Below are 27,404 nucleotides of genomic sequence, written 5' to 3'. Positions count from 1 at the left end.
TTCAGCATTCTTCTGTAGCACCACATTTCGAAAGCTTCTATTCTCTTCTTGTCCAAACTAGTTATCGTCCATGTTTCACTTCCATACATGGCTACACTCCATAGAAATACTTTCAGAAACGATTTCCTGACACTTAAATCTATACTCAACGTTAACAAATTTCTCTTCTTCAGAAACGATTTCCTTGCCATTGCCAGTCTACATTTTATATCCTCTCTACTTCGACCATCATCAGATATTTTACTCCCTAAATAGCAAAACTCCTTTACTACTTTAAGTGTCTCATTTCCTAATCTAATTCCCTCAGCACCACCCGATTTAATTTGACTACATTCCATTATCCTCGCTTTGCTTTTGTTGATGTTCATCTTATATCCTCCTTTCAAGACACTGTCCATTCCGTTCAACTGCTCTTCCAAGTCCTTTGCTGTCTATGACAGAATTACAATGTCATCGTCGAACCTGAGAGTTTTTACTTCTTCTCCATGAATTTTAATACATACTCCGAATTTTTCTTTTGTTTCCTTTACTGCTTGCTCAATATACAGATTGAATAACATCGGGGAGAGGCTATAACCCTGTCTCACTCCTTTCGCAACCACTGCTTCCCTTTCATGCCCCTCGACTCTTATAACTGCCATCTGGTTTCTGTACAAATTGTAAATAGCCTTTCGCTCCCTGTATTTTACCCCTGCCACCTTCAGAATTTGAGAGAGAGTATTCCAGTTAACATTGTCAAAAGCTTTCTCTAACTCTACAAATGCTAGAAACGTAGGTTTGCCTTTTCTTAATCTTTCTTCTAAGATAAGTCGTAGGGTTAGTATTGCCTCACGTGTTCCAACCTTTCTACGGAATCCAAACTGATCTTCCCCGAGGTCCGCTTCTACCAGTTTTTCCATTCGTCTGTAAAGAATTCGCGTTAGAATTTTGCAGCTGTGACATATTAAACTGATAGTTCGGTAATTTTCACATCTGTCAACACCTGCTATCTTTGGGATTGGAATTATTATATTCTTCTTGAAGTCCGAGGGTATTTCGCCTGTCTCGTACATCTTGCTCACCAGATGGAAGAGTTTTGTCATGACTGGCTCTCCCAAGGCCATCAGTAGATGTAATGGAATGTTGTCTACTCCCGGGGCCTTGTTTCGACCTAGGTCTTTCAGTGCTCTGTCAAACTCTTCACGCAATATCTTATCTCCCATATCGTCTTCATCTACATCCTCTTCCATTTCCATAATATTGTCCTCAAGCACATCGCCCTTGTATAAACCCTCTGTATACTACTTTCACCTTTCTGCCTTCCCTTCTTTGCTTTGAACTGGGTTGCCGTCTGAGTTCTTGATATCCATACAAGTGGTTCTCGTCTCTCCAAAGGTCTCTTTAATTTTCCTGTAGGCAGTATCCATCTTACCCCTAGTGAGACAAGCCTATACCTCCATACATTTGTCCTCTAGCCACCCCTGCTTAGCCATTTTGCACTTCCTGTCGATCTCATTTTTGAGACGTTTGTATTCCTTTTTGCCTGCTACATTTACTGCATTTTTATATTTTCTCCTTTCATCAATTAAATTCAATACATCTTCTGTTACCCAAGGATTTCTATTAGCCCTCGTCTTTTTACCTACTTGATCGTCTGCTGCCTTCACTATTTCATCCCTCAGAGCTACCCATTCTTCTTCTACTGTATTTCTTTCGCCCATTCCTGTCAATTGTTCCCTTATGCTCTCCCTCAAACTCTCTACAACCTCTGGTTCTTTCAGTTTATCCAGGTCCCATCTCCTTAAATTCCCACCTTTTTGCAGTTTCTTCAGTTTCAATCTGCAGTTCATAACCAATAGATTGTGGTCAGAATCCACATCTGCCCCTGGAAATGTCTTACAATTTAAAACCCGGTTCCTAAATCTCTGTCTTACCATTATATAATCTATCTGATACCTCTTAGTATCTCCCGGATTCTTACAGGTGTACAACCTTCTTTTATGATTCTTGAACCAAGTGTTAGCTATGATTAAGTCATGCTCTGTGCAAAATTCTACAAGGCGGCTTCCTCTTTCATTTCTTCCCCCCAATCCATTTTCACCTACTACGTTTCCTTCTCTCCCTTTTCCTATTGTCGAATTCCATTCTCCCATGACTATTAAATTTTGGTCTCACTTGACTACCTGAATAATTTCTTTTATCTCATCATACCTTTCATCAATTTCTTCATCATCTGCAGAGCTAGTTGGCATATAAACTTGTACTACTGTAGTAGGCATGGGTTTTGTGTCTATCTTGGCCACAATAATGCGTTCACTATGCTGTTTGTAGTAGCTAACGCGCACTCCTATTTTCTTATTCGATATTATACCTACTCCTGCATTACCCTATTTGATTTTGTATTTATAACACTGTAATCACCTGACCAAAAGTCTTGTTCCTCCTGCCACCGAACTTCACTAATTCCCACTATATCTAACTTTAACCTATCCATTTCCCTTTTTAAATTTTCTAACCTACCAGCCCGATTAAGGGATCTGACATTCCACGCTCCGATTCGTAGAATGCCAGTTTTCTTTCTCCTGATAACGACGTCCTCTTGAGTAGTCCCCGCTCGGAGATCCGAATGGGGGACTATTTTACCTCCGGAATATTTTACGCAAGAGGACGCCATTATCATTTAATCATACAGTAAAGCTGCATTTCCTCGGGAAAAATTACGGCTGTAGTTTCCCCTTGCATTCAGCCGTTCGCAGTACCAGCACAGCGAGGCCGTTTTGGTTAATGTTACAAGGCCAGATCAGTCAATCATCCAGACTGTTGCCCCTGCAACTACTGAAAGGCTGCTACCCCTCTTCAGGAACCACATGTTTGTCTGGCCTCTCAACAGATACCCCTCCGTTGTGGTTGCACCTACGGTACGGCCATCTGTATCGCTGAGGCACGCAAGCCTCCCCACCAACGGCAAGGTCAATGGTTCAAGGGGGGCGTATCGGCGTAACATTCGTAAATATGTGCATAACCGACTTAGTACAATTGGCCAGTATAAATCAGTTTCGGTCACAGTTGAGAAATTCTATTATGTTCACTGACGCACAATTTCAAAACTTGAATTTCAACACAAAAAGGTACTCAAAGAACAAATCAAAGCAGTGGAGTAGCAGACTGCGAAATGGAGATTAATCTATTTAATCTACTTTACCCTCGAAACCAATAAAAACTGACGCTCGAACGTGTCGATTAAATCAAGGAAATGTGTGAATGAATATAAATTTTATGCACTTGACTTTCAATAAGAGAAAATATTTTCTTGCGAGGATTAGAACAGTGATCTTTTTACTTCTGTTGCTGCTGAGCAGCGTCTACTATGAACACAAGCATGAGAGACATTAGTTGAAATAGATAGACAACGAAAGCAAAGATTTTATTTACATCAATTATTTTATTCTGATCACTGCATCAATCATTTGGCCAGCATATACTCAATAATTCTCTAAATACACTGCGCAATGGAGTAAGGGATCACTGTTTCGAAACCCTTTAAGTGTGTTCCATTCGAATGCAAAATCCTGCAATTTGGCTCACAGGTTCGTATAGCCGTCCTCTGTAATGGTGCAAAACCGCGGCACTCTGCGACGTCAGCCTCGGGCTCGACGACGCTCCAAACAAAAATGAGTTGACACTTCCGAAAAAAAAGGCTGGAACACAGAAGTCCATGTGACGTGTAATGCGGAGAATGGATTTCACATTGACACCAAATTTTACCATAAATCTGCCCAGTGCCACCGTTGACGTATGACACGATGGAGAGGTCGTCACAGCTCCGCTTACGCCCATTTCACCTCTTCTTCTTCTGCCTCTGCAATCGAAGTCAGAACAGCAACGCCTAGCGTCGAAATCACGCGGTTTTCTTACAGGTGGGGGAGGAAAATATTTCAACCGCACCGCCGTGCAGAAGGGAAACGAAAAGGCCTCAGCCGGTTGCATAAAGGGTGGCAATGAAACCTCCCCTAGCGTGGGACGCTGATTCCCCTTACATTTCACTGTCGAAAACGCCAGTTCGCAGTGAAGTTTGCAACATGAAGACGTACTTAAAAACCTTTGGCACTGCTCACACCCTCGGTCGCTTCAACCCTTCTATATGGACATTTTGGGGCTCATCCGTATTGAATGCATTCGTTTGGAGCGCAGCGCGACCGCAATTTTTCCTCTCATTTACAGCTTGGAACCATTCGGAACCTTTCAAAAAACAAATTGACGAAATTTAAACGTGATCTGAAGCAGCAAAGCTACCCATGCTTTTTCCGTGCTCCTGCTTCAGGCCCTGCGTTTGCGGTCGCACTGGGCTACAAAAGGGGTGAGAGCACATTCATTGAGGTTGCTGCCCCATGATGTCCGTCGAGAAGGGTTAGATCGCCCGGAACGTGTTAACTGTGTCAAGTCCTTTTGCTAGTCGCACTGCGAACTGTAGTTTTCGACAGCGAAATATGTGGGAATCAGGGCCCCAAGGAAAGGGGTGGTTGCATTAACACCATCTATACCACCCCCTGAAACTTTCTTATGTCAATTCTGAGCGGCATTGTGTCTCAACTGCTTTCCTGGGCCACTTAAAAGAAAACCGCCTGAGGGTGAGTTTGCAGAACGCTGCACTTTTGCATCATTTTAGAAGAACGTTGTAGGCACTTTTGAGTCAAATTTAAAACCTCCAAGTTAGTATGGGAGAAATTCCAAAAAGCGGACCTCGCTTTCTGTTTCGCAGAGTATGTTTGCATTTTTTATGCACACTGATAATACAATATGTTGCAGGGGGAATGATCAGTGTTCATGGATGTGACTACAAAGATCATTCGAAGCAAAGAAGTCTATTAAGCATGGGATCTGAAATACATACCTTAAGAGCTATGAGCACTTCTTCATAAGGGAACTTTGACCTGGAAACCCGGAACGGCACGAAACCGTGTTTAGACTACCACTCAGTCACGAAAACCACAGTGGCCTGTGTCATTTCCACGCAAAACTCCGCACTTGTCTGCTAGCGCCATCAGAAAGTGGCTTGTTGTAGCTGCACTAACAAGTGCTCGAGTTGCGTGAATGGTATAGCTGCAGTACGATCATGACTGTTGAAGTGTTCATTTGCGGGTTACTTGAAAATTGTGTTCAGTGATATAATGAAGAGTATTAATCCCGCGAATACGGTCAAAGTATTAGGGATAAATTTGCGACGTTCTGAATATGCAAATGAAATCGACGTCGAGGATAGAGAGTCCAGGGATATATTATAACATAATGATTAAGAAATGCAATGAGGATAACACAGAAATACATAACGTTACGCTCGATAGATATAATGATATTGAAGGAAGGGAAGAAGTGTAGCGGTTCAAGCAGTAGACGATGATAGTCTCCAGATCAAAAGGATTAGTTTAGTCAAAGTGGGTACGAACTATCTCCATCCAAACAGTCGAGGCCCACTGTATTGGGAGGTGGTGATGGCAGTGTACTAGAGAACATTTATGAAGACTATCACAATAGTGGTTTCAGTTCCTATAGTAAACTAATGATGTCGCTATAACTGCATTACAAGTAAATAAAATTAATTCTAGGTCATATCTCTGGCAAAGACGAGCAGAAGATTATTTTAAAGGAAACGGGTTGTCACAATAACAAACTATAAAAGAGTATATAATACCGCAATTTGATAGAATAAGGTCGTATGGATCCACTGTTCACTATTGGAATCTGCATATGTGGGCACTGGAATCGTCTAAAATGGTTGCCTTGGACAATTTCAAAGCTTAGATATCTTATGTCAACAATTTAGAGGCTGAATATGACTTTCATCCAGGCATATCACTACATTTGTCACATGTAAGAACATAAAAGACGTCGGAAGGCAGAACAGTTTGTGGAGTAGGTGAACGTGTTTATGACAGAGTGGAGAAAGGGAAAGTTTGGAAGAGTGACGAGTTCAAGTCCTATATGAAATATATTCTTCAGCACTGCAGGAGAGAAAACTACCGCTAATGTGTTGTGGTCTGCACGTAGCTCTACCTATAGCTTAACAATTGTGTGGCTATCAATGACAGGCAGACTAGGAAACAAATTGTACATCTGCTATAAAGAGGCACAAGACACTTTCGGCCCAAATATTTCGAAGAAACTTGATACAATCCGCCACGAAACATTCATTTGGGGGCAAATAAAAGTGGGAAAGTGACTATAGCACACTTGAAACGTTTTCTAACTTCAGTTCTCGGAGAACATGTAACAGGTGAAATGAGCCTATTGGTGTGTGACTCCTCGTCAGATCGTACAGATTATACCCTTCTAGATGCTAGTTTCCCAAACAAAGATGTTATGCTGAAGATGCTGCCATCGAAAACAACGAAGTAATGGTAACGCTTGGATGTTTACTTCTTTGGACAATATAAGCTCTATATCAGAAGGATTGTAGATTTTCTAAGACTACAGTGTGACAAACCATAAGTGAAGATACTTGGTCGTTATTTAATCATCAAACTTTCCTATTTGATTTACAATTAAATTTCTGCACCAAAGTGTACGCCTATGTTGCAATATGCTTAGCGAAAGGTGGGTTGAGGCATTGACATTCCCGTAGTACCATCGTTTGAAATTTTAGTTAGTGTCGATTTTGATATTGTACTGCTTGAATGCAAAAGTGATGCTGAATCCAAAGACGTAGCTTTAGTGAATTTTGCATGTTGTTCTCTTTCGCTCTGTTTCAGCCGCTTTACCCAAATCTCGCATATGCACTATGATGACTAATATAAGCGCTAACATGTGTGTATAATATGTAAGTTTTGAAGTATTACTGAATTCACTAAATTACATTTAATTTCCATCCTATGGTCTGATGTCTTGTTACTGATTTCTCTCTGTTAAAATGCCACTTATTGTAGAATGCAACGTTTTGTGTAGAAATGATACAGATCACAATTTTTGTTTAAAGATCGAGTGTTATTCTAAGCACAGTTTCGTGCGGTTTCGAGCTTTCGAGGTGAATGTTGTCTCTTGTTAGATACCGAGAAACAAACTGCTTCTGTTTTAAGCTCTCTTTTTACAAATTTTTACAGGTGGTAGTATGGACCAAAACTAGAAAAAAAACCACTAAACAAGGAATCTAAAATGTATACCTTATGAGCTGTTAGCAGTTGTTAACCTAAGCTTCTGCGGAACACTTCCTTTCTACCGAACAAATGCACATGGCTCATAATTGAAGTAATTCAGAGTGCATGATTACCTCAAAATTGTTTTCTTGGGTTTCCACTACTTCCTTGCAGTAGAAGAGATTTGTTTCATAGCATCTAAGATGAAGAAATGCTCACAGCTCTTAACGACACATTTTAGACCTCGTGCTTACTTGACTTTCTTCTTCGAAAGACCGTTCCTATCATATCCTTGAATACTGATCATTCCCCCTTGAACACACTCTGTCTTGAATTACATTTCTTTGAAATGCCGGCTAAATACGTGAAAGTCTCGATGAACCGGAACTGAACTTGGCAGTATCCACGTCTCCAAAGCGAGGAAGACAAATAAATTTCGAAGAGTAAAATGTGTTTATTACTTTCTCATTATAGATCGCAGAGGACAACATATTTAAGTAATACCGTATGGAAGGAAATTTCTACGCTGGAGGCGCAGAAATGAAACTGAGATACTACAACACTTGAAATATGGAATGCTTTATTCGAATTATTAAATATTACCAGATCTTAAATATTTACTGTTCGTAATGAAACACCCACAGTACTCACAGGCCGGCCGCGGTGGCCGAGAGGTTCTAGGCGTTTCAGAGCGGCGCGACTGCTACGGTCGCAGGCTCGAATCCTGCCTCGGGCATGGATGTGTGTGATGTCCTTATGCTAGTTAGATTTAAGTAACTCTAAGTTCTAGGGGACTGATGACCTCAGATGTTAAGTCCCATACTGCTCAGAGCCATTTTAACCATTTTGAAGTACTCACAGATGCTTGACAGTCACTGATGCTTAACAGCGTTTTGGTGAACCTTTGGAGACATAGAGCAGCAATTTTGCGTGCCATGCGTTCGAAAAGCCTTGGTATACATGCAGCAACAGATGTGTGCCCACAGATCACATGATTCCCGTAAATTACATGCCGGTGGCTTCTGTGACGACTTTGGAGTCTGCTAACATCGCAGATGTGCTCCATCGCGCTTACATCAGGTGAATCGGGCGGCCAAGGATCAACATGAGTTCACTCACATGCTACTCAATTCACAGCAACCGTATTCCGGATCAATGACACGGACAACTGTCCTGCTGGAAGATGCCATGGCCACGGGGGCAAACATGGTTCGTGATCCGTCAGCGCTTTCAAGTCCACAGCTCTCAGGATATCATCGAATATTGCCACCACCGTCCTAAGTCCGTGTTGCATTTTATTGTAGCCGTTCGCCAGTAAGAAGGCGACTGAGGATACAACTATGAATCTAGTCTAGTGTAAACATCATTCATCCGAACAGTCGGCACTTTTCCATTGATCCACGGTCCAATCGCGGTGATCCAATAGGCACTGAATTCTTAATTTACGATGTCGTTAGATGAACATAAAACCATGCTTCGCAACGGAAGTTAAAAAGGGCCTTACATACTATAGGCTTTTAGTGTTCCATACCTCAGCCAGTAAAAACGGAACTCTCATAGGAATCTCTATGTCAATAAATTCTGTTTTCCTCGTCGGGAAGTCAGATGAAAATGAAACCTATCCAAGGAAGAAAAGCAGTTTCGTCAAGTTTTTAATACACAAATCGAAATCTCGATATCCTATCCAAGTAAACTCAATGTTAGTGTATATTCGTAAAGGTAAGACTGCAGCACTTAATTCTGTCAATGATTTACACTTCCGAAAATCTGTCACTGAGGTAAAAACACAAACCTCGCCGACAATTGATTCTTTGGTGTTGCACGATATTAACGGCACCCTCTATTTCTTCTCTGGTGTACTATGTCCTCACTAAGATAAACCTCCTAAATAAACCCTCGTACTAAGCCGAACAGCCTCTTAAAACTTTAAGATACGATATCTCTGTTTTCCTGATCTGATTTTGCTGAAATAAAGCCTTTACTTGCATCAAGCTTCGCTGACGCTATGTGGAAACCCCATCAAAATTAGTCTGGCATTTGTGGAGATTTTTGTTCACACACACAAACAGACAGACAGACACTATAGTTTTAAGTAAAACTTTAATCAGGATATCCTTTACATGTGATCCGATTTTGGTGAAATAGAACCTATACGTTACCTCAATCTACGCTCTCGTTACCTGCAAAAATCCCATGCAAATTCGTCTAGCTCTTTTGAAGATTAGAGTGTTCAAACAATCAGACAAAATGGTTTTATAGCTTTATTATTAGTGTAGATGGTGTGCCAAAAGATATGCTCCGAAATACTCGTGTCGACAGATGTGTCACAGACGGATTCTTATCCGGCTGTGAAGGAAGGGAAGCCCCCATCCTCCACGTTGTGTGAGGACGCATTGCCCTCAATTACGTTGTAGTATAGCGTTACTTGCGCTATCAGTATCATTCGGACACGTTCAATAGATACGCGCGATAGTAGTCCATGAACAGTCGATCAGATTGGTCGTTTCCGAGGTGCGCATTGCCAGTGGTCGGCCATGGCAATCTGCCCTATTGTCTAAGTCATTTAAATCACTGGGTTCCTCCTTTTGCGAACCATAACTTCATTAAAATCTTTACCCAATAGTCTCCTTACCGCTTACATACATTCGTTATGTCGTCAGTGTCCTCGATAGAAGCAAAGGCTACGTGTAGCGCACAAATGGGAAGGAAGAACCACTGTTGTTTGATCACACGATTGCTGAATTGTCACTAGAACACTTACATCCATTTATATATGCGTACGACAGAGCTATTTAAAGTGTAACGATCACAATAACAGTGATCATCGGGTGTAGTTTAGTGTTAGAATTCCAAGAGTGTGCCTTCCTAAAAAGAGAGAAACAGAATAACGCTTCCTTCTAGATAAACCTCGTGACTGATTATGCAGGTGAAAGAGAGGGAACGGAGCTCAAACAGTAGGTTATCTGCAGTCGTTCTCCGCTCTCACATATCTCGATTAGCACAGGACACGGGTAAGTTGCAATGTTTCGCAAAGCACTCTTACTAAAAACCGTAAGGATGCATGCATATTATAGATGTAGATTCTACGGAAAACTCCTGTATTGGAAGCCCCCTTCCCCCCCACCCCCTAACACACCCGTTCACATTTTGAGAAATGGACTTAATGTGGGAAAAAACGATTGAGATGATCAGCACACTTAGAGCTGGATGCCACTTCGGTGAAGCACTTGAACTCTGCTCAAGTTATCGAGGGATATTCTTGATTTAGTTTTTCCGTCATTACCTTCAGTAGTTTGAGACAAACTGTACAGAGCTATTTTGATAATTATCCACTCAAAGTACAACTCAACCTTAATCTACTCCCGTGCTTTCTTGCGTCCACTCATGAATCAATAACGTGTGGTGCCCTGCATCCAGCATGAGACGTCAAATTTCGTCCTAGATAAGAAAACCTGGTAGCTCACTCTTGATATTTAACTGAAGAAAAAATAGCAGACTGAAACAAGGCTTAATCACCTCTTTGATATTCATCTGAAGGAAACCAACCAGACTGAGACTGAAATATGCCATAACTTAAAATAATCTGAGGTATCCAGCATTGTACATCTGAACTGCAATGAACCAGTACAAACTTCCTCTTTCCCAGTTATGGCGAGTAGATGGTTCTGCTTTGAACTGCGTTTCATATCCGTGTTAATGTATCTATAATGACCTAGGACGGATAAGACTGGTAATGACATTAGAATGTTAAGTGGTCAAAATATTTTCAGCATACAGTATAGGATAAGACGTGAACGGGAAACACTGCGTTGGCCATTAGTCAGTTAATTAAGGAGATATATCTACTACCGTATTCCTTCCAGACAGCGATGGAAAAGGGATCAGTAAGTGCCTGGCAGAGGGTTCACCAAACCACTTTCATTACATTTCTTTACCGTTTTACTCTCGAGCAGCATGCGGAAAAAAACTAAGACTTAAATGTTTCCATCCAGACCTGACTTTTCTTACGTTATTACAACGATCATTTATCTCTATGTATCTACTTGTCAATAAAATGTTTACGCATTCGATGGAAAGGTTGGTGATGGAAATTTCGGGGGAAAGATCATGCCGCAATGAAAGATGCCTTTGTTCTGATGATAGTCCTCCAAACTCACGCATCATATTCGTTACACTTTCTCCCCTGTTTAGCGATAATGCAAAACGAACTACCCTTGTTTGAACTTTTTCGATGTCCTCCGTCTACTCTGTATGTTAGGATCGGTGCCGCGCGGAGTGGCCGCCCGGTTTGAGGCGCCTTGTCAAAGACTGCCCGGCCCCTCCCACCGGAGGTTCGAATCCTCCATCGGGTATGGGTGTGTATGTGTGGTTCAAAATGGCTCTGAGCACTATGGGACTCAACTGCTGAGGTCATTAGTCCCCTAGAACTTAGAACAAGTTAAACCTAACTAACCTAAGGACATCACAAACATCCATGCCCGAGGCAGGATTCGAACCTGCGACCGTAGCAGTCTTGCGGTTCCAGACTGCAGCGCCTTTAACCGCACGGCCACTTCGGCCGGCTATGTGTGGTTCGTAGCGTAAGTTAGTTTCAGTTGTGTGTAAGTCTAAGGACCGATAACCTCAGCAGTTTGGTCGCTTAGGAATTCACACACGTTTGAACGTAAGGGTTCGTATCGCAAAGCAATGCTCAGGCAGAGGACGGAAAAGTTCAGTGTAGGCAGTATCTGTGGTAGATTTCTTGTTTCTTGCGAGTGTTATGCCGATAAAACGCAATCTTTGGTTTGCTTTCCGCGTAATATCCTCTGTGTGATACTCCCAATTTAAGCTGTTCAGACCGTTAATTCCTTGGTATTTAGTTGAACTGACGGTCTTCACATTGCGTGATTTATCGTATAACCGAAATTTAAGGCATTACTTTATTACTCATATGGATGACCTCACACTTTTCATAATTAAGGGCCAAATGACACTTTTCGGACCGCACAAATATTCTGATGAATGAATTTGCTATTGGTTTGATCTTCCGATAACTTAACTAGACTTTATGAATGAAAATACATAAGCCTCTGATGTAATATTCTATAATACTTATTTTTTTAATTCACAAACTGGTTTTCGTCTGTTACGCCCTCGTCACATACAAAGACAAATACGTGGTGCAGTGAAATTTCCTATAGTTGTAAATATATCAGCAGGAACGTCTGTGGAGCAGTAAAGCTGGCATATACAATGATTTAAAAATTCGGAACTATCGTATAAACCGTGCGTTTTCAGTGATATATTCTATGCTGATGCCTCACCCCTCTTACAAGATATGTATCAGGTTTAGCGGAGCAAGCATGAAAGAAGTGTCTGTTTCCATGCTACGGTTTCCTAATGTGGATTGTTGTCTAAACTTTTCGGATTAGCAGCTTGAATGGTGTACACACTTTAGGACATTAAGAAGTGGTTGGACTATAGTACCGAAAGCTAGAAGCGCCAGAAATGCTAAATCTCGTGTTTTTTTAAGCATTAGATACTTTTAGATCCATGAAGAGGAAATGGTGAGATAAGTAACAGAAACATTTGAACTACTCATTAGAATATTAAGCCTTTTATTGTCTGATTCATAATTTTGGTATTTTTTGTATTTTCAGAGTTTAATGGGATATTACATATAGAATAAGAGTCAACAGACGTAAGTGCAAATGATGTACGCAATCTGACATGGATGGAATGAGCATTGGGGAAGGTGTCATGCGATTATAAACCGAGATTTAATCACAAGTAAGTATAAATATTTTGTTTCTCTTTGATCTGCATTTTTGTGTACGAGATACAGAAGCTTTACAAATTACTCCACATTATATTAAGTTGTCTGAATCACTAGTTCATGACAGAATTTTCTGGCCTGATTTTGTGGAAAAGAACAATACACTGAAGAACTGAAATTTCCTTCCCTTGGCATATGTGTTGGTGTCTGACCGATGTCTATGTCGAGGTAACAGATAAAGTCTATGATAACAAAACTCTTGACGTCAGTTTGGACTACGTGATCAAAATTACTTAGATATGTTTTTAGTGAAGTATGTGAACGAGTTAATATTATGTGACCGAGATTTGTACAACAAGGATGTGCCACGTTACCTTTTGAAAAAACACAAAAAGTACTGATGTAAACTTAACGTTACAATCAGAAAAGAATTTGTCATTATATTTAGAACAATCAAATGAATCTTAAAAAATATGGATTTGATCTTAGATAAAATTAGACCAGAGAATCGTTACAACTTTCTCAGTGGATGCGAAGAACAGCGTTCAGAAAACGTCGCATACTGATATCATCGAAGTACAATGAACTATTAGCCACAGACATTGGTGTACGAACCGACAATTTTGTACAGTCAATAGACGTTGATTATTTTCTGTATCTTCCAGCAATATTTCTTCATTATTACGTTCGTAAATAAACTCCGGTGGTATATATCCGAATGTCGAGAGTTCGAGTCCTCGATTATAAAATCGTCATTGCTCCTTTATATAAAGCATATATGTTAAAGAAAAGGAAAAATCTGTAAGAACGATCCGTGGTTGGTTTTTGGGGGGATACTGACATTCGACATTTCCAAGAAGTACATATGAAAATAGTGATTTAATTAAAATTAAATTTTAGTACAACACTTCATTAAATCGGAATAAAAAGTAGAAAATAGTTTCTCAAAGACAATACAGATTTCTGACTGCATATTCTAGTTAAAGTGTCTTACGTGTGCAACAATAATAGCCTCAGGAAAGGATTTCAGAAGATCTCAATATTCCTATCACATGTCAGCTCAGTAAATTTTACAAGCATTAAATAATAAAATTTCGTGTGTTGATAATTTCCGCGACCTATCTAAGACCTTTGACTGTATGAATCACAGTATTCTCCTAGGTACACTGTTTTATTGGATTGATGACATAGCCAACCAATGAATGATGTTATATCTAACCAAAAGAATGTAGGAAGTTGTACTTAGTAACTGAACCAATGATGTCTGGGGACATTATTCTGATTAGGAAGAAATCACATATGGGATTCCCTAAGGCTCAATCTTAGGTTCGCTGTTACTCGTCATATATGTAAACATTCGTCTGTTAATATACAACAAGCAGAATTAGTTCCTTTAGCAGACGACACTACTATTGTAGATGGAAATGGTAAATAGCGTTCTTTCACATATTGTTAGCTGGTGTTCTGTTTTACAAAGACACACCACTTTCATTTCTGCTCATGTAGGGATACTACACTGTCAATAAGCTGTGTCCATACTGATGAGAATTTAAACGGGAAACGTATGTTCTGGAAGTCCTAAGACGACTTAGTTCAGCCAAATTAGCAATTACAATCATTGCAATTCTTGCCTAGAGACAAATCAGTAAGTTGAAGTATTTTGCATATTTTGATCAAATAATGACATATAAAAATAATCTGCGGTAACTTATATTTACGAAAGTAAGTCTCAGTTGTTAAAATACATGCTGACAGAATAATATGTGATGCCCACCCATGATCCTCTTGTAGACTTCTGTTTAAGAACTTGTGTAATCTGAGTACTGGTCCACAGTTCATTTCTCCCCTCATGAAGTATATTGTAAGTATTCCACTGCAGTTCAAAACAAACACTTATGTATACAACTACAATGCCAGAGGAGAAAATGATACTCTTTACTCCACATTAAGGTAGTCTTCAGTATGAAAAGTCTGGCAGACAGCAAAGTAAAATTTGAAAACAAATTAAAATTTATTCTCCCTGACAACTGCTTCTCTTCCATAGGGGAGTTTCTATAACTGTAATGTGTAAACGGTAGTGGGTAGGAAATAGTATCTCATATCAGCATGTACCCATACTTACAAATTAATTTGCAATGTAAGTTTAAAATCACTCAATCTACATCATCATGATTTATTTTGCAAATGGTCTACGCAACATGAAACTAAATACGTAACCAAATAACTAAATAAATGACAAATATACAGACTGCCCCAAAAATATATCTTTGCGAATTTATAATACGTATGACAATACATGTAATTTTTATACCATAAACGTGGAGCACATTCAGTACATAACTGATGCACAAATAGTTCACCTCCTAATTATTATCTTCATTTGTTGCTTAAATCTAACAAGTATTGTCACAAACATTAAAAATTCAGAAGAAAAATTTTCACAGTGTATTGTAAATTTGGTTTTGTTTAAGTAATATTTTCTTCTTTTTAGTCTTGTGAGTGTGTGAAATTTCCTAGTGAATTTCAATCAAAATGTGTGTCTCATTGCGTATTTCTTTCTGTTACCTACTGTACTGTACTGTACTATACTGTAGGAGTTCGTTCTGTATATGACCCAAGTTTCATTGAGCTGTTGTTTAGCAGTGACATATCATGCGAAAGTTATTTTCGTTCTTCAGTTTCGCATACTTGTGTATTATAGGACTTAAATGGCGTAGCATTTTGAAATGCAGCACGATACACAACATCGTGTAGAACGACAAGGAAAACTGCGGAAACAGCTTACGGCGGTGTCCAGTACGCATTCCTTCGTGTGATTCTAAAATCAATTACTAGACGGAAGTACCGAGCGAAACATATTATGTACATTACCCTTTATATCTAACATCCTCCCCTATAGATAAAGAATCCAGCCAGTGTCCGATCCTGCTAGTGGGTCGATCCAAGGGAAACAATGAATTATGGACGACCGTAAGCATTTTTCCATATTGTAATTTCATTTCTCCGAGAATGGGGCGGTCCGGCATTGATAAAAACGCCACATCACTAAAGGAATCAAGTATGAAGTTCTAAATCAAACAAATGAAATAATTTAAATTTTAAAATATGCTTTGATGAAGGATTTTCTAATATTTTTGAAACTACTTAAATGATTTTACACACAGTCGTAATGTAATCGTGGATTATATGGGGACGCTTGTGGTGTATGAAAATTATCATGTTCAATATGGAAGACACTTCAATATACCCTGTGTCCAACCGGTTAATGTATTGAATCCAAAAGTGTTTGAAGCCTGGAAGGAGGCCTTGGCAATGAATGAGTTGGTATACTACGCGACTTGAGGAAGTTAGGGCGGATGCACTTTGTAAGACAGTGTGAAAGTCTTCCAACGTTTTCCAGATTTGCCGACTATTATGGTGAGACTGAGATACTGACTACACTATCATAAGTTGAGATGCAAACACTGAGTGCATAGCTCAGGAACTGTAGGGTTACAAATTAATTGCGCCCTGTTGAACACGAACGGCCGCAGGTCCCTTCAGAGCTCATTCAATGTAAGAAGCTCTGCACAGGAGATGTGACGTTCCAGAGGGCGTACACTTTGAATCACTGTGCAGCGTCTTCTGTTAAGTTCGTCTACAGCTAGAAATTAAAATGTGTATATTTAATCTCTCTGCTGTACCTTCTTGTCACTGTAACTGCTAAATCTATGCCACTATTTCTACTCTGAATTTAAGTGCTAACGCTTTACCCTTCGATAAAATCGCTACTGACATCCCTTTAGTAAACTGTTATGCTCAAATGAACTGCTTCTTCAGTAAGCTCCCTTTAATTTACGTAAACCATATACACCCATATAGTCATTCATTCATATAAATACATCACAAGTGCACTGGGTAAACTTTTCGTAAAAGTTACGCACAAACTGGCAGTTAACACTGCGATGTCCGGAGTAAGCGTTATGTTGCAGATTCTGTAAATAACAGAATTTTTATATAACGGCGCATTCAGTGTAGGACCTTTTTATCCCCTTCCATAATGGGTCAACAATGTTTTGCATAAGAGGAAGTTTTCTGTCCTCGCCGTATCACACTAAACATTTTGCGCTAATTATAATTGCAGTGCCTTCCTACGTTATAAACTCTCTTTCTAATTTAGCCTATTAAATTAAAACGTTTCCTACAGCGAGAAGTTAACCCTGAATTTCTAACAGTTTAAATAGTTACTCTCACTATGATAATTAACAGCAGTATTTGAGATTGTACTGTGACAGTTTTCTCCTCATCCACAATGTTTTTATTTCTATCTTGATTCAGTAACCGGCGATGTTTTTTTATTACCCTGCAGACATCACCCGATGCAGCGGTGAGATGTTGCATGATCTGAGCTCTTCTCTCGTTGTAGTCTCTCCCTGTACATTACCACAAACGGCGACTTCTGCACTAAGTCCGCTATAAATTATAGTTGTCTCTAACCCTTTCGGTCAATCTGAAACGGGTTATATTGGGTGCACAACCGATTATATTGGGATAGGCAACCAATGGTCGGAAATCCTTGTTTAATATATTATGACCGTACACAGCGTACATCGCGTAACAGCGACGCTCATAGTGATTCTTCAAAGTGACTACTGCCAGTCTCAACGCATGGGTGGCAACGGCGTACGCCGCATTCTCTCATAGATCCTTGGTGTCCGTTGTAGCAGGAGACTAACAACTTGGACCCCAGAAAGCAGATCTTCATCCGTTTCTACGGGGATTTCATACACCAACGTCTTGACGTAACCACTGAGGAAAATGTCCAGAGGTTTGAGATTCTGGGATTGCAGTGGCCATGCGACAGGACCTCCCTTTCCAATCCAACGATGAGGGTTGTTGAGGTGCTCGTGGACATTACATTGGAGCGGGCTGGTGCACCATCATGTCGAGACCATATGCTTTCGCGGAGAACAAGGCGTACACATTCCAAGAACTGTGGCAGTACATTTTACCGGAACCCCAGGTAATGTGTACCAGTTAAACGTGGTGGCAGCAAACAACCTGGGACAAGCCCCCCTGTCCCCTTCCCCGTAAGTTGACACCGATGTGGACGTCGTGGGGATTGTCCTAACTCCAGACATCGCTGTTGCGGCTGTCGGGAACATCATAACGGGCTAACCAGGCCTCATCAGTGAGCATACAAGCTGTACAAAGTACGGAAATAAGGCGCCGCAGTGGGTAGTCCGTTGAATAAAGTGAAGGAGGGCTCAAAACCTGTCGGTCTCAGTGCTTCCAAACGTTCTTTATGATAGGGGTGTAATACTTGTACCACCAGTACTCTCTAGTCTCAATACTGTATCCTTCGGAGTGTGCGTTTCAAAGCGAAATTGACGGGTGCTTATTGTTGGGTGCTCGGCCACACGATCCAACCCCACATCTTTAAAGTCTGGAGTTCAGACATGTGTTTGGCGAGAACCTTGGACGGCTGTCTGTAGCGTGAACATCCCCGTCCCTTGTAGGCTGATTTCCACGGAAATAAACTTCTTCCAATTAGGATGACACCTGTTGGTGTGCTGTGTATATTCGTGCTGTGTTACGGGCACTTCCCGCTGCACCGTACATTAAATGCATGTCTGCCCACTCTCGTGACGCGTAACATTCGATCTCTGACTTCACAACGGACACATCAGAAGCTGTCTAATGCAATGGACAACTAACACCAGGGATGATAGTGTTTGTACGGCACAGGTTAATGTGCCGGTGCGACGCACTCGGTCGTCACATGACACTCGTGTTCTGAGCTAAGCTGTGTACAGTATGTCTGTTGTGGATCGCGGATGTTACCTGTTTATCACCCACTACCTGTTCCAGTGCACAACAGACACCCAGGATCTTAATGAGAGTGCGGCAGAACCGTATGCGCCGTTGCAATTCATGCTCTGAGACCGTCGGTCGTCGTTTTGTACGGTTGCTGTGAGCTATGGGTTTGCTATGAGGTGTACGCTGTGTGTGTCCATTACATAATAAACATGCAATTCCTACCATTTGTTCCCTATCTCAATATAATCGGTTGTGGAACCACTATCAGCTGTTTCAGTTTGACCCAAAAGATTTGAGACAGCCTGTGTACGACCGATACAAACAAAATTATTGCTACTCCATGTTCTCACTTTTCTGCATTTCACGGTTCCTTCGCAATAACTCACCCTAGCCCCAGCTGACTTCATAATCCTGCTTCGCTTAGGCACGGATTGTGTTTACCACCTAACTGGGAGAAGTACGTGATAAGTAATGTACTGAAATTTATTAAATTTTACAAACTTCCATATCAGAAACATTTTTATAAACAAGTCTACTATGTAACATAATACGCCAACAAATTAATGTCATATGTATGGGCAGAAATAGGCTTATAAATAAGATGTAAAATTTATGCTTGACACAAAGAAACAATAAGTAAATGAGTAAACACAGGCAGATAAAGGTTAATAAACTTCCCATCTCGAACGCTGTCCACGTTTAAGTCCGGTGGCTTCAGTACCTAATGTAGAGACTAGGCGAAACTAACCGGAACTTCCGGAACGTCAGTTCTCGGCGAGGGTGCCGCTACCTCGTGAATTTCATTAAGATACTTTCCGAGTCGTGAGGTGGACTGCCGCTCCACATCTTGATGTAATGGTTATCCAGGTAAGTTCTCCGCTCAAATATTTCTGGTGGCCAAGAAGAACAAAATCTATGATTTCGACGAGACGTTAAAACATTTCATGTGCTTCCTCATTCGGACCGAACACTGAGTCATTTCCTGGCTAGATCGCTAATTCTAAAGTGACACCTAGTGGACGTCAGGTTTCTTAGACTAAATCCTGGTAACTCACTTGTTCCCTGGTGCCGCCCTGAAGAATAAACATTCCAACACTTCCTTTCTGTTGCCAAGGCTGTTTAAGAGACAGTAACGCTAAAAATTAAAGCGTGATGGATTTCAGTTTAATGTCATTACTTTTGTGTGTATGTGTGAATGTGTATTATCTGCATGCGTTGTGTGTGTTTTGGTTAGGCACTGTTCATATTTTCATGTCTGATAGTATCATTATCCTGTTACTGGCATTCATGTCAAGTTCCGTGCTATACACACACTCATTTGTAGTGTTTGTGAACAAATGCTGAAGGCGGTGCCTCTCTCTCCGAAAATAAAATTTATTTCGTTATCACGTTCAATACTGATTTATGATCAGTGCCATCATTGCCAACGTCGACATTTAGAATCACTTAAATCTTTATTTCACGTAGCCATTCTATTGATCAGTTCTAGTATTTATATCGAAGTAAGATACAGCGAGTCAGTTTCCACACTACCAGTTGATAATTTGTTTTTATGTGTAGCTACATGAGACCACCTGCAATTTTCACGGTATGCCAGAAGCTCACTTTGTTTCTGTATATGCTTCCAAATACACAAACAGATAAAAAAAATTTAAGCACACTGAAGGGAAACGAAACGAAACGAAACTTCACCGATTGAGGGGGTGTGTGTTGCTGTTGCAATTATTACAAGACCGAGCTCAATTTTGAAAGAAGTTGGCAGTGCGAGTGCATTTATCAGTATGACGTTGATCCTCTCTATCCTCGATGCATGCCCTTATTCATTTGTGAAGGCCGGCCGGGGTGGCCGATCGGTTCTAGGCGCTACAGCCTGGAACCGCGCGACCACTACGGTCGCAGGTTCGCATCCTGACTCGGGCATGGATGTGTGTGATGTCCTTAGGTTAGTTATGTTTAAGTAGTTCTAAGTTCTAGGGAACTGATAACCTCAGATATTAAGTCCCGTAGTGCTCAGAGCCATTTCAACCATTTTGAACCATTTGAGAAGGAAAAGGGTATCATAAAGACATTTTATTCTCTCCTCAGGCAAGCTAGCCATCAACTGTAGCAGCTCGTCCTTGATATCCTGAATACTGTCAGTGGGACGGATTTAAGGCCTGAACTGTTCACACTAGTTCCTATCTAAGACAAATCTTGGGATCTTGCCGGCCATGAGAGTACAAAAGCAAACTCACATTGCGTAGAGACACGTGTCATGTATATACGAGCTTTGGGCTGTTGGAAAATGGCACCTCGTTACTGTAACATGAGAGATAACATGTGAGGACACAACGCTTGAGAACACAGGATGTCCATGACATACCACTGTACCGTCAGAGATCCCTCGCTCACCATCAGCCGCGAGCTGAGGTCACGCACGATGGCTCTCCACAGCTTGACTCAGAGACTTACGCCATTGTGCCTATCCAAAACCTTGCAATAATCGAAACCCTCCTCCTGTCGCCGCCATATTGGAGGGCGACGTTCACCAAATGGAATGGAATGCAGAAACACGAATCATAGGTGAACACTATGTGATGCCGTTCATCAGATGCCCACGGTTCTCTTTCACGACACCACTCCAAACGCAGCCGTTTGCATTTTGATGTAAACAGCAGCCTAGGCAAGGACCATAATTCCACAGTCCCTATGCCGCTAGTTTTCGTCCATTAGTGCACGATCGCACAGAATTTTTCAGCGAGTCCAATACTTATTCTTGGGTTGTAGGAGCACATGTGAAGAGGTTACGATGTGCTCGCTGCACAAAACAGCGATTCATCCTTACGGCGGGCAGACGTAGTCACCTGTAACCTAGGCGATAAGTTTGGTCTCCATCACGTTCTAGTGGAATCTAGCTTCGGTCCAATGTCCCATGCGAATGCACCCCAAATCTGCATATTGAACAATTCGGCCTACCAGGCAAATGGAGACAGACATGAGGCTTGTTGAAAACTCTCTTAGATGGTGATATTAATGTCTCACATGAGTACACGGCATTTCTATTTCATTAACAGTTTCGGTGACCCGCCCTGCCTGGTATGGTAGCTCGGGGAACGGAATGTGGCCGACACCATGCCTTATGCGTTCTGACTATCGGCGCCATCTAGCCTTCGTTTTGTTTGCTATCGAGCCCGATATTCTCAGTCAGTGGCAACAATCTGTAGTGAGCATTGGACAAGAGGTAGCCCAAGTTGCCAATTTTACCTTCATTTTCGGTCGAGCCTGTAGAATGTGAAGAACATGGTAAATCATAAGAAGAAATTTCATCCTCGCATTCAACTGAAAAAAAAAATGATAATTGTGAGACATGAAGTGGAAAATTCTATAACAAAATTATGATATCGAATACACGATATTTATGCCAAACGTATGGCGAACAGCGATAATAAAAGGTGAAACAAAATACGAAGGGTATACATTTTAATCTATATTTGTTACAAATTTACGGTGAACAGGAAATAATATCCTCTTACGTCCACGTCTGTTTCGAGGCATCGCTACAAAAATAAAATTTGTGTGTAATCACGGTGAATATAATTATTTTATAGATGAAGAACTATAAATTGAAAGCAAATGCACTTACGTGCACACGTTTCACCACAGAACGCTACAAAGATAACCAACTCCTACATCTCAACCAAGACTCACTGCAGAGCGCCCGGACGCGGTCAGAGGCAAATGCAAACCCGCACAGTAAACAAAACATACACTACACACTGCCAATAATCAGAATAAGGTAGGCGTGGCGTCGATTATCTACCGCTTCCCGAGTTTCCACGCCTGGCGGGGCAGAGGCGCCGACCGTGTTGACGGTGATCCTCCAACATCTGACGCTGTTCAAGCACTTATCTTTCCTCCTTCATTTCGTAACAATACTAAACAGGAAGAACGCTAATGCATTCTGGTGGTTGTTCTATTTGTCACACAGAATTCCTACTCTAATCCTTTACATACACGCCGACTATGCCTTCTGGGAGCATCACATTTTTTGTCAGTCAGTGTACACTGATGTGACAAAAGTCATGGGGCAACACCTAATATCATGTCGAGCCTCCTCTTCCTCAGCCAAGTGTGGCATGGACTCAACAAGTCGTTGGAAGTCCCCTGTGGAAATATTGAGCCATGCTGCCTGTATAACTGCCCACAATTGGGTTCAAAAAAATGGTTCAAATGGCTCTGATCGCTATGGGACTTAACATCTGAGGTCATCGGTCCCATAGAACTTAGAACTACTTAAAGATAACTAACCTAACGACATCACAGACATCCATGCCCGAGGCAGGATTCGAACCTGCGACCGTAGCGGTCGCGCGCTTCCAGACTGAAGCACCTACAACCGCTCGGCCACATAGGCCGGCCCATAATGGGAAAAATGTTTCCAGTGCAGGATTATGTGGTAGAGTAGACTTCTCTTTTATGTTCCATAAACGTCGGGCGATCTGGATGGCCAAATCATTCGCTCGAATTGTCCACAATATTCTTCAACCCAGTTGCGATCAATTGTGTCCCGGTGACACGGCGTATTGTGATCTACAAAAATTGCACTCTGTTTCGGAACATGACGTCGTTGAATGCCCGAAATGGTCTCCAAGTAGCCGAACATCGGTTCAGTTGGCTCAGAGGACCCAGTCAATTCCATGTAAACACAGTCTACACCATTACTGAGACACCATCAGTTTGCACGTGAATTGACAACTGCACTCCACGGCTTCGTGGGGTCTGCGCCACACTCGATCACTACTGTCAGCTCTGTCAACCGATATCGGGACTCATCTGACCAGGCCGAGGTTGAACTGTCGTCTAGTTTCCAACTGATGTGGTACGGAGCCCTGGAGAGGCGCTGCAGGCAATATCGTGCTCTTAGCAAAGGCACTCGCGTCCGTCGTTTACTACCATAGCCCGTTAACGCCAAATTTCCCTGCATTGTCCTAACAGAGACTTCGTCGTAGTCTCCCATTGATTCCTACGTTATTTCAATCAGTGTTGGTTGTATTTTAGCACTGACAATTCTACACAAACGTGGCCGCTCCCTCTCGTTAGCTGAAGGCCGTCGCCAATTGCATTGTGCGTGATTAGAGATAATACTTGAAATTTGGTATTCTTTGCACATAATTGATGTCGTGGACCTCGGAATACTGAATTTCCTAAGGATTTCCAAAGTGGAATCGGCCATGCGTCCAGCTCCAACTACCGTTCCGATTTCAAAGTCTGTTAAATCCTGTCGTGCGGCCTTAATCTTGTCGGAAGCCTTCTTATATGAATCACCCGAGTACAAAAGACAGCTCTGCCAATGCACTGCTCTTTTATATCTTGTGTATCGATACCACTACCATCTGTAAATATGTATATCGCTGTTTCATGATCTTTGTCACCTCAGTGTATATAATTGTGAAGATTATATTCTATCTTGATCAGACATAAATTGTTCTTCTTTTTACGCTCAAACACGTTTCGGTGAAGTTTTATTACCATCAGTGGGTGCATTGAGTTTATTATTACCAAATATGGGCACTTATGTTACAGCCTGGTATTTGCAGTACAGGTGATATCGTACTCCAAGTAGTAATTTTTTTATACCGCTTTTTCAAACCTCTGTGTCACCTGTGCGATCTAGCACGCAAGACGACTTTATGTTTGATAAAGACAGAACCATTAATTAATAATTATATATACTTTAATACATAGTTCTCTGAGTTAAAGTTTGTAAGAATTAATATAAGAGTATTAGTGGCTGGCACAACCCACATTGCCAGTGAATTTAATAACTAGAGAAAACACTTTTGACTTTCAAACAACACATGCTACCAAATGATCACAGAAGATTGATGTATTAAATGGTATAAGGTACCTGGAAGAAGTGATTTCAGCTTGGAAATTTTGTATGATGCCTGCCAGACTTTTATCGTTTCGCCTTTAAGATCGAGAATATTTTCTTTCTACATATAGAAATATATTTTGAGAACCTCTGACAGTTTCAAAAACGTGGAATATAGTTTTTTTTATCTTGTAACTTGACATCTGTTCTAAATAATTTTCTTTAGGGAAGCCCCAAGTAGCCAATCAATGATTAAGAGGAGTCTGTAGCCAGTCACATTTATTGTTCACCTACATGCAAACGAGATTCCACAGAAGTGTCAACAGATGAAGTCACATAGAGTGTGGTACTATTATTATTATTATTATCATTATTATTATGCCAGATCCTTGCGACGAGGAACTACCGGCAATATATCCTGAAACAGCACGGTATATACCATGGCGGAAAGAAGTTTGTGGGTAAAAAGGAAACTGTATCACTTATGACCTTCTGTCCCATTGGATATTTGAAAATGTATGCTTAGGTCGTCAAAGCAGTAAACAAAGACTTCCTCTGTGCTACGGATATGATCCTCACAGTGCTGTACAAAATTAAAATTTGAAAATATAGTAGCATGGTAGAAAAATTATCGATAAAATAGCCAATTACTGTAGATTGATTAATAAAGCTGCACAAGCTAACTTCCTTGCAAACGTCAATGTCCATAATCTGCAAACACCTGCAAACACTAGATGGCCAAATATAGGGACTGGGAAATCGATATAAAAACCATATGGAAACGGAAGTATGTACACATCATACCTATGGTAATATCGGACACCCACGTTGTCCAAAAATGTACTGTGAAGAGTCTGCAGGACCTAGACCTAAAACTTGTAACGCAATAGACAGAATCTAATTTAGAATACCGCACGATACAACTATGTATGTATTCATTGTATTAGACGGAAAATGAATTAATTGTATCTTTACCCACTTTTCTAAAACCAGTGATTGTTTCTCAGATGAATACATGCTACCTTCTGAAGTTTTTCTTTTATGATTAAAAGTAGAATTGAAACACATAAAATGAGATGATATATCCATATTTAAGACTTTATAAATTTAACTACTACAGACACTTATGACAAGAGTCTTTATATGAAGAAATGCAAACTTATTGATTTTCACTACAAAAATTTTAAATTGATTTTTTATGGACCCCTTAGTGCATTTAGATATTGTCTTAATTACTGTCTGTAATTAAAACTAAGTTGAAATATTTTTGTCAATAATGCCTGTACTGGTTCACATAGGTAAAAATATGGGAAAGTATTGGGGACTGCAACAGCAAAACCTGTGCAGTGTGTGGCGCTGTGAGGGAAGCTGAGCACCAATAAAGCACACATATGCGTTGGAAGACAGGTAGAAAGTTGATCATATGAGCATTTACACTTCTTAGTGGTGCACGAGCTTTTATTTAAAGATTATCCAACCACAAGTTGAAACCAGAATGGCATGGAACCCAATAGGGCACAATTTAGGACTTATTTTATTACAACAAGCATATACCAACATCTAATATTCTGAACAACTGGACTTACGCGTTGTTGATTTTGTTGTTGTGGTCTTCAGTCCTGAGACTGGTTTGATGCAGCTCCCCATGCTACTCTATCCTGTGCAAGCTTCATCATCTCCCAGTACTTACTACAACCTACATCCTTCTGAATCTCCTTAGTGAATTCATCTCTTGGTCTCCCTCTACGATTTTTACCCTCCACGCTGCCCTCCAATGCTAAATTTGTGATCCCTTGATGCCTCAGAACATTTCCTACCAACCGATCCCCTCTTCTAGTCAAGTTGTGCCACAAACTTCTCTTCTCCCCAATCCTATTCAATACCTCCTCATTAGTTATGTGATCTACCCATCTAATCTTCAGCATTCTTCGGTAGCACCACATTTCGAAAGTTTCTAATCTCGTCTTGTCCCAACTATTTATCGCCCATGTTTCTCTTCCATACATGGCTACACTCCATACAAATACTTCGAGAAACGACTTTCTGACACTTTCCTCTCTACTTCGACCATCATCAGTTATTTTGCTCCCCAAATAGCAAAACTCCTTTACTATTTTAAGCGTCTCATTTCCTAATGTAATTCCCTCAGCATCACAAGACTAAATTCGACAACATTCCATTATCCTCGTTTTGCTTCAGTTGATGTTCATCTTATATCCTCCTTTCAAGACACTGTCCATTCCGTTGAACTACTCTTCCAAGTCCTTTGCTGTCTCTGACAGAATTACAATGTCATCGTCGAACCTGAAAGTTTTTATTTCTTCTCCATGGATTTTAATACCTACTCCAAATTTTTCTTTTGTTTCCTGTACTGCTTGCTCAATACAAACACTGAATAACATCAGGGAGAGGCTGCAACCCTGTCTCACTCCCTTCCCAACCGCTCCTTCCCTTTCATGCCCCTCGACTCTTATAACTGCCATCTGCTTTCTGTAGAAATCGTAAATAACCTTTCGCTCCCTGTATTTTACCCCTGCCACCTTTAGAATAGGAGAGTATTCCAGTCAGTACTGTCAAAAGCTTTCTCTAAGTCTACAAGTGATAGAAACGTAGGTTTGCCTTTACTTAATCTATTTTCTAAGTTACGTCGTAGGGTCACAATTAACTCACGTGTTCCAACATTGTTATGGAATCCAAACTGATCTTCCCCGAGGTCGGCTTCTACCAGTTTTTCCATTCGTGTGTAAAGAATTCTCGTCAGAATTTTGCAGCTGTGACTTATTAAACTGCCGGCCGAAGTGGCCGCGCGGTTCTGGCGCTGCAGTCTGGAACCGCGAGACCGCTACGGTCGCCGGTTCCAATCCTGCCTCGGGCATGGATGTGTGTGATG

General features: G+C 40.9%; 1 long non-coding RNA gene across 1 annotated transcript in view; it reads left to right on the top strand.

The window, feature by feature from the left end:
• Positions 1–27,404, top strand: part of LOC124804920 — a 157,783-nt gene that overhangs the window by 70,825 nt on the left and 59,554 nt on the right. Inside the window, exon 2 of the long non-coding RNA XR_007017383.1 lies at positions 12,746–12,875. This is a non-coding gene — a long non-coding RNA (uncharacterized LOC124804920). The remainder of the gene's footprint in view (positions 1–12,745; positions 12,876–27,404) is intronic.

This window comes from Schistocerca piceifrons, chromosome 7 (assembly GCF_021461385.2).
Source record: "Schistocerca piceifrons isolate TAMUIC-IGC-003096 chromosome 7, iqSchPice1.1, whole genome shotgun sequence".
NCBI lineage: Eukaryota > Metazoa > Arthropoda > Insecta > Orthoptera > Acrididae > Schistocerca > Schistocerca piceifrons.
The sequence above is the reverse complement of the archived record's forward strand: the minus strand, read 5'-3'. Positions and strand labels throughout refer to the sequence as shown.